This window comes from Arvicola amphibius, chromosome 8, assembly GCF_903992535.2.
Source record: "Arvicola amphibius chromosome 8, mArvAmp1.2, whole genome shotgun sequence".
Taxonomy (NCBI): domain Eukaryota; kingdom Metazoa; phylum Chordata; class Mammalia; order Rodentia; family Cricetidae; genus Arvicola; species Arvicola amphibius.
The window spans coordinates 31,937,784-31,943,783 of NC_052054.1; the positions used below are offsets into that span (position 1 = coordinate 31,937,784).

The 6,000-nt window shown below is 38.4% G+C and overlaps 1 pseudogene; it reads left to right on the forward strand.

The window, feature by feature from the left end:
• The first annotated feature begins 1,348 nt into the window (after positions 1 to 1,348).
• LOC119821688 lies at positions 1,349 to 2,428 on the forward strand (annotated as a pseudogene).
• Positions 2,429 to 6,000: the final 3,572 nt, after the last annotated feature.

Genomic DNA, 6,000 nt, shown 5'->3' on the forward strand with positions numbered 1-6,000 from the left:
ATGGGTACTGATGACAGCTATTGTCTGTGTACTGGGCAGCTCCGTGTCCCTGAAAGTGTGGCTTTATTTGAATAGGACCATAAATATAATTCAACGTGTTTTACCCTTTTGCTGTTACAGTAGGAAAATAAGAAAAAAATATTTTGTTATACTATCATTATTGTGACTATTATGTGATGTCATTGTTATGAAAAATACAATTCCATCTTGACTACCATAAAAGATACAGAAAAGGTTTATATTCACATGCATTGATGAAAGCATGAAATTGCTTAGGAAATCTTAGATAGATTTTAATGTGAAGTAGTAAAGTAGGATTACAGCTTAATACCAACCCTCCCCCCAAAACAAAACAAAACAATAGTACTAACAATGTCGAATTTATAAGAGAATAAGTTTTTCAGAGCTGAGGCAGATTCTGTTAACCAGTGTTCTGTGAGAACCATTTCAAATTTAAATAGAATCCTGTACTCTGACCCCTTACTCTGATAGCATCCCTGGCCTATGCTGACTCATTGGAGGGACTGACCGTGATGCCCTCCACACGTAACGTTTTACAATATCTTTCCTAATGATTCCTGTAAATCAAAGAACACAGAAAATATACTCCTGTTTGGGATACTAGCCTCCTTGCTTCATTCCACGAGGAATACTTGCAGTCCATATCCCCAACTTTACCAATAAAAAAATATTAACGCTGAATTAGGAGAAAAAGAATTGTTCCCATGACTGCATCTTGTTCTTTAACACAGACCAATGACTAAAGAAAGAAAAATTCTTAATGCAAAATTTTATTCACTTTTAAATGAGTCATTGATAAAATTTCTCATGAAAGGGAAAGGTTAATTTAGTGAATGGACTAAGTTTAAAATTCTGTGTGATTGTTCTCTTAGGGCGGGAATCACATACACATGCTTTGAACAGAAAGGTTAGCTATGCCCAAGTTAGAAGGGGGACTTGGTTGTGGCACAAACAACACACCTACTGATGAGCTCTCACTTACCTCACCTTACACCATGGGGATTCAGTCTAGGGACACACTGTGTTTGGCATCATTAGGCCTCATCCTGAGAGTTAAAGGTGCTGGGGGCATAGTGTAGGTGAGTTAAATAAGGGTTGAATGCCAATAAAAGGTGAGATTGAAACTGGCATCCCAGACCAGACCTCTGCTTTCGAAATGTGAAGAAATAGATAGAGCAGGGAAAATAATTAAAATAGACTTAAAGAGCGTTCCTATAACAAGAAAGTTTGACTGTGAATTAGGAAGCAAATAACGTAAGGGTATGAAAGCACATTAGCAAATATACAATCTGCATTGTTTTTCCTGAGGACTTTTGGAATAGCCTACATGGCTACAGATGATGAAAGTTTTCTCTGGGATCAAGACAGCATCCTGAGCAGAGACTATTCTCTGCCCCATCCACCCCTGCTGTGCTATGAGAAACCTGAATGGATCCTGCATCAGGAACCCATACTCCCTGGCCCCTCGTCTCATCCTCTATGCAAGTCTTTGGCTTTGGGCTGTGCTGGCTGTGGTGTGGAAACCTCCTGGTGATGACATCAATCCTTCATTTCAGGCAGCTGCACTCCCCCTGCCAACTTCTGGTGGCGTCCCTGGCCTGCTGCCGACTTCTTGGTGGGATTGACCGTGATGCCCTTCAGCACAGTGAGGTCTGTAGAGAGCTGCTGGTACTTTGGAGACACTTACTGTAAATTACACACTTGCTTTGATATGTCATTTTGTAGTGTTTCTATCTTCCACTTGTGCTTCATCTCTGTAGATAGATATATTGCTGTCAGTGACCCCCTCACCTACCCCACCAGGTTCACGGCTTCTGTTTCTGGCAAGTGCATACCTTCTCCTGGCTCCTGCCTATCAATCTATAGCTTTTCCCTCCTTTAACCAGGGGCAAATGAAGCTGGACTGGAGGATCTAGTGACTGCCCTCAACTGTGTGGGAGGCTGTCAACTGCAGTGAATCAGAGCTGGGTCTTCATCGAAGTTCCCTGATATTTTTTTATCCCCACACTCATAATGACAACTGTCTACTCTAAGATCTCCTCATTGCTAAACAGCAGGCTCAGAAGATTGAGAGGATGAGCAACCAGACTGCCAAGGCATCAGACAGCTACAAGGACCGTAGTGGCCAGGAGGGAGAGGAAAGCAGCCAAAACCCTGGGATCGCAGTGGCAGCCTTTCTCCTGTCTTGGTTGCCATACTTCATTGACCTCCATTATTTGATGCCTTCCTAGGGTTCATCACTCCCACGTATGTGTATGAAATCCTAATCTGGATCGCTTACTACAACTCAGCCATGAACCCTTTGATTTATGCCTTTCTTTTATCCTTGGTTTCAAAAAGCCATCAACTGATTGCCACTGGCAGAATCTTGAGGGAGAACTCCTCTGCCCACAAACTTGTTTCTTGAGTAGAGTTCTTGGGTTATTGGGGATTGACAAGAGATCAAGATGAAGAACATCACCGGGAGACTGAATGCTGCCTCTGAATCTTTAGAGGCATGAATTGTGCTTTAGCTCTGATGAAAATACTTAAATCCAGCTTCTATTTTCTTCAAGAAATGTAAAATTAATTTCTATCTGTAATGAAATCGGATGACTCTAGTCCTAATCATTTTTCACTGTGTTTTGTGCTGATGAGTATTGCTGTTTTCCCCTGTTCCCCCTTTCCTGTCTTTCTAAATTCTAGTTCTTTGCTTTTGTTAATCTTTTGAAGCCTCATTTTTTTTTAATATTTAGCATTTTAGTCCCTTAGTAGTATTTTTCTAATTCAATGTAAATGAAATGAAGTGCCCCGTTATGGGCTGTCTCTTGTTCAGAAAAGTGTGGCTCCCTACTCTCTGAGGCCCACTACTTGCCACATCTAAAAATGTTAGTGCATGATTAATGCTCTAAGATCTCTCTGCTTGTGGTGGTTTATTGCATGAGCCCTTATTTCAGTGACTTTTAATTGAAGGGACCCAGTAGAAAACACGCCAACTCTGGAAATATTACATAGCATATGGAATTTAAAAGTTCATTCAAAATATAATTTAATTAAAACTTCAAATCACGTACAATTTAGTACATTTTATTTTTCCTGCCATGCCACCCAGAGGCAGACCACTGATGATATCTCTCATTTTTTTGGTCTCTCCATTCCCTCTTTATAGACCCACTCATTGTCCAGAATTGAAAAAGATAAAGCAAAGAGAATACTGATACAGGAAGCAACTTTCCCTGAGCCATAGGAAGTCATGTAGCCTCCTTGATGGCCAATGTCCATGAGGTAGTCACCAAAGCAATGTAAACTGCTGTGATATTAAACAAACCCAGATTCATAGGAGGAATCCGGCCCTGCTGAGCCATGTGTGTGAGATTCTTTTCAGCTGATCTCTCCCATCCCGCTGGAAGTCTATCCATGATAGGAACTTGGAATTTTTCAATGCTAATGAACTAACTGCAGAAATACATTTGATTGTGGGGGCTGCTAAGTTAAATGAACATAAGGTAACTTAACTTTTGGATCTAAGGATATGTGCTTTGGAAAAGGGGTTCTGCTTTGTTTCCACAGAAGACGAAAAACTATAGATTCCTTCTAGGCTAATATGGTTTGATCAAGTAAGACCCCCCCCCTCCCAGGGCCATGGGAGCTGTGGCTCAGGTGATCCAACATCTGTAACAGCTTCAATACAACCTGGCTGAGACTATGTAATCTCACAAAACCACTACAGCCAGATTTAACCATAATTCTGAATTTTTTCAAGATCTCCATGAGATTGCTAGTGCCCACTGATATATTATACTGATATATATATCAGTATAGAAAAACTACACCCCGAATTCCCTAAATATTGTTTATAAATGTATATTTTCATTTAAGGGGATTGGTTATAAATGATTAATGGTCATAGTCAATCTTTTCCTAGAGAGAAAATGGGGATATGATATAGAAATGATAAAATGGTAGATTATTAAATTGGCTTTAATAAAATGTGACTTTTAATCTCAAAATACTTTACATTGGCATGAATTTTGGTTTACTTATGCAAATTTAATGTCAATTTTGTTATACTATATGTATATTTCTACTCATGTTTAAGGTATTATGTTTATGCAACTTATTTTAAAATGTAATGTATAGCTAAGAAATGCAAATTAATAGTTATCTGTAATTGTCAAACTTAATAGCCATGTTAATTTTTCTAGATAAGCAGAGATATATTTCAAATTGATAGATATTCTTTAAACACTTCAAAGACTTATAGAATATGGCATTTAAAATGTTTTAAGAACTTAGCCTCTTCTTTTATTGATTTTTATTGAGCGCTACATTTTTCTCTGCTCCTCTCCATGCTCCTCTCCCAAGGTCCCTATGCTCCTAATTTATTTAGCAGATCTTATCTTTTTCTACTTTCATGTAGATTAGATCTATGTATGTCTCTGTTATGGTCCTCATTGTTGTCTAAGTTCTCTGGGATTGTAATTTGTGGGCTACTTTCCTTTGCTTTATGTTTAAAAGCCACTTATGAGTGAGTACATATGATAATTGTCTTTTTGGGTCTGGGTTACCTCACTCAATATGATGTTTCTAGCTCCACCCATTTGCCTGCAAAATTCAAGATGTTATTTTTTTCTGCTATATAGTACTTCCAATGTGTAAATGTATCATATTTCCTTATCCATTCTTTGGTTGAGGAGCAGTAGGCTGTTTCCAGGTTCTGGTATGATAAGCAATGCTGCTATGAACATAGTTGAGCACATGTCCTTGTGGCATGATTGAGCATTCTTTAGATATATAACCAGAAGTGGTATTGCTGGGTCTTGCGGAAGGTTGTTCCTAACTTTCTGAGAAATTCACCATACTGATAGCCAAAGAAGCTGCCACCAGCGTGCATTCCCACCAGCAATGTAGAAGTAGTTCCCTTTATCCCACATCTTCTCCAGCATAAATTTTTTCAAGTGTTTTTGATCTTGCGCCATTCTTACAGGTGTAAGATGGAATCTCAGAGTTGCTTTGATTTGCATTTTCTCTGATGACTAAGAATATTGAGCATTTATTTAAGTGTCTTTCAGCCATTTTAGGGTCCTCTGTTAAACTTCTCTGTTTAGGTCTGCACTCTATTTTTTAAAAAATTGGGGTCATTTGTTCTTTTGATGACCATTTTTTTTTGTGTTCTTTGTATATTTTGGAGATCAGACCTCTGTTTGATGTGGGGTTGGTGAATTTCTTTTCCTATTCTGTAGGCTGCCATTTTGTCTCGTTGACCGTGTCCTTTCCATTACAACTTTTCAGTTTCAGGAGGTCCCATTTATTAATTGTTTCCCTCAGTGTCCTGTGCTACTGGGATTATATTTAGGAAGTGGTCTCCTGTGCCACTGCATTCAAGTGTACTTCCCACTTTCTCTTCTATGAGGTTCAGTGTGGCTGGCTTTATGTTGAGGTCTTTGATCCATTTGGATTTGAGTATTGTGCATGGTGATAGATATGGACCTATTTTCATTTTCTACATGTTGATATCCAGTTATGCCAGCACTATTTGTTAAATATGCTTTCTTTTCTTCCAATTGATATTTTTTGCTTCTTTGTCAAAAATTTAGGTGTTTTATAGGTGTGTGAATTAATATCTAGGTCTTTGACTCAGTTCACAAGGACATGTGCTCAACTATGTCTCATAGCAGCATTGTTTATCATAGCCAGAACCTGGAACAACCTAAATGCTCCTCAACCAAAGAATGGATAAGGAAAATGTGGTACATTTACAAATTGGAGTACTACACAGCAAGAAAAATAATAACAGTTTGAAATTTGCAGATAATGGATACAGCTAGAAAACATCATTTTAAGTGAAGTAACCCAGACCCAGAAAGATCAATTATCATATGTACTTACTCATAAGTGCTTTTAAACATAAAGCAAAGAAAAGTAGCCCACAAATCACAATCCCAGAGAACCTAGACACAATGAAAACCCTAAGAGAAACATACATGGATCTAATCTACA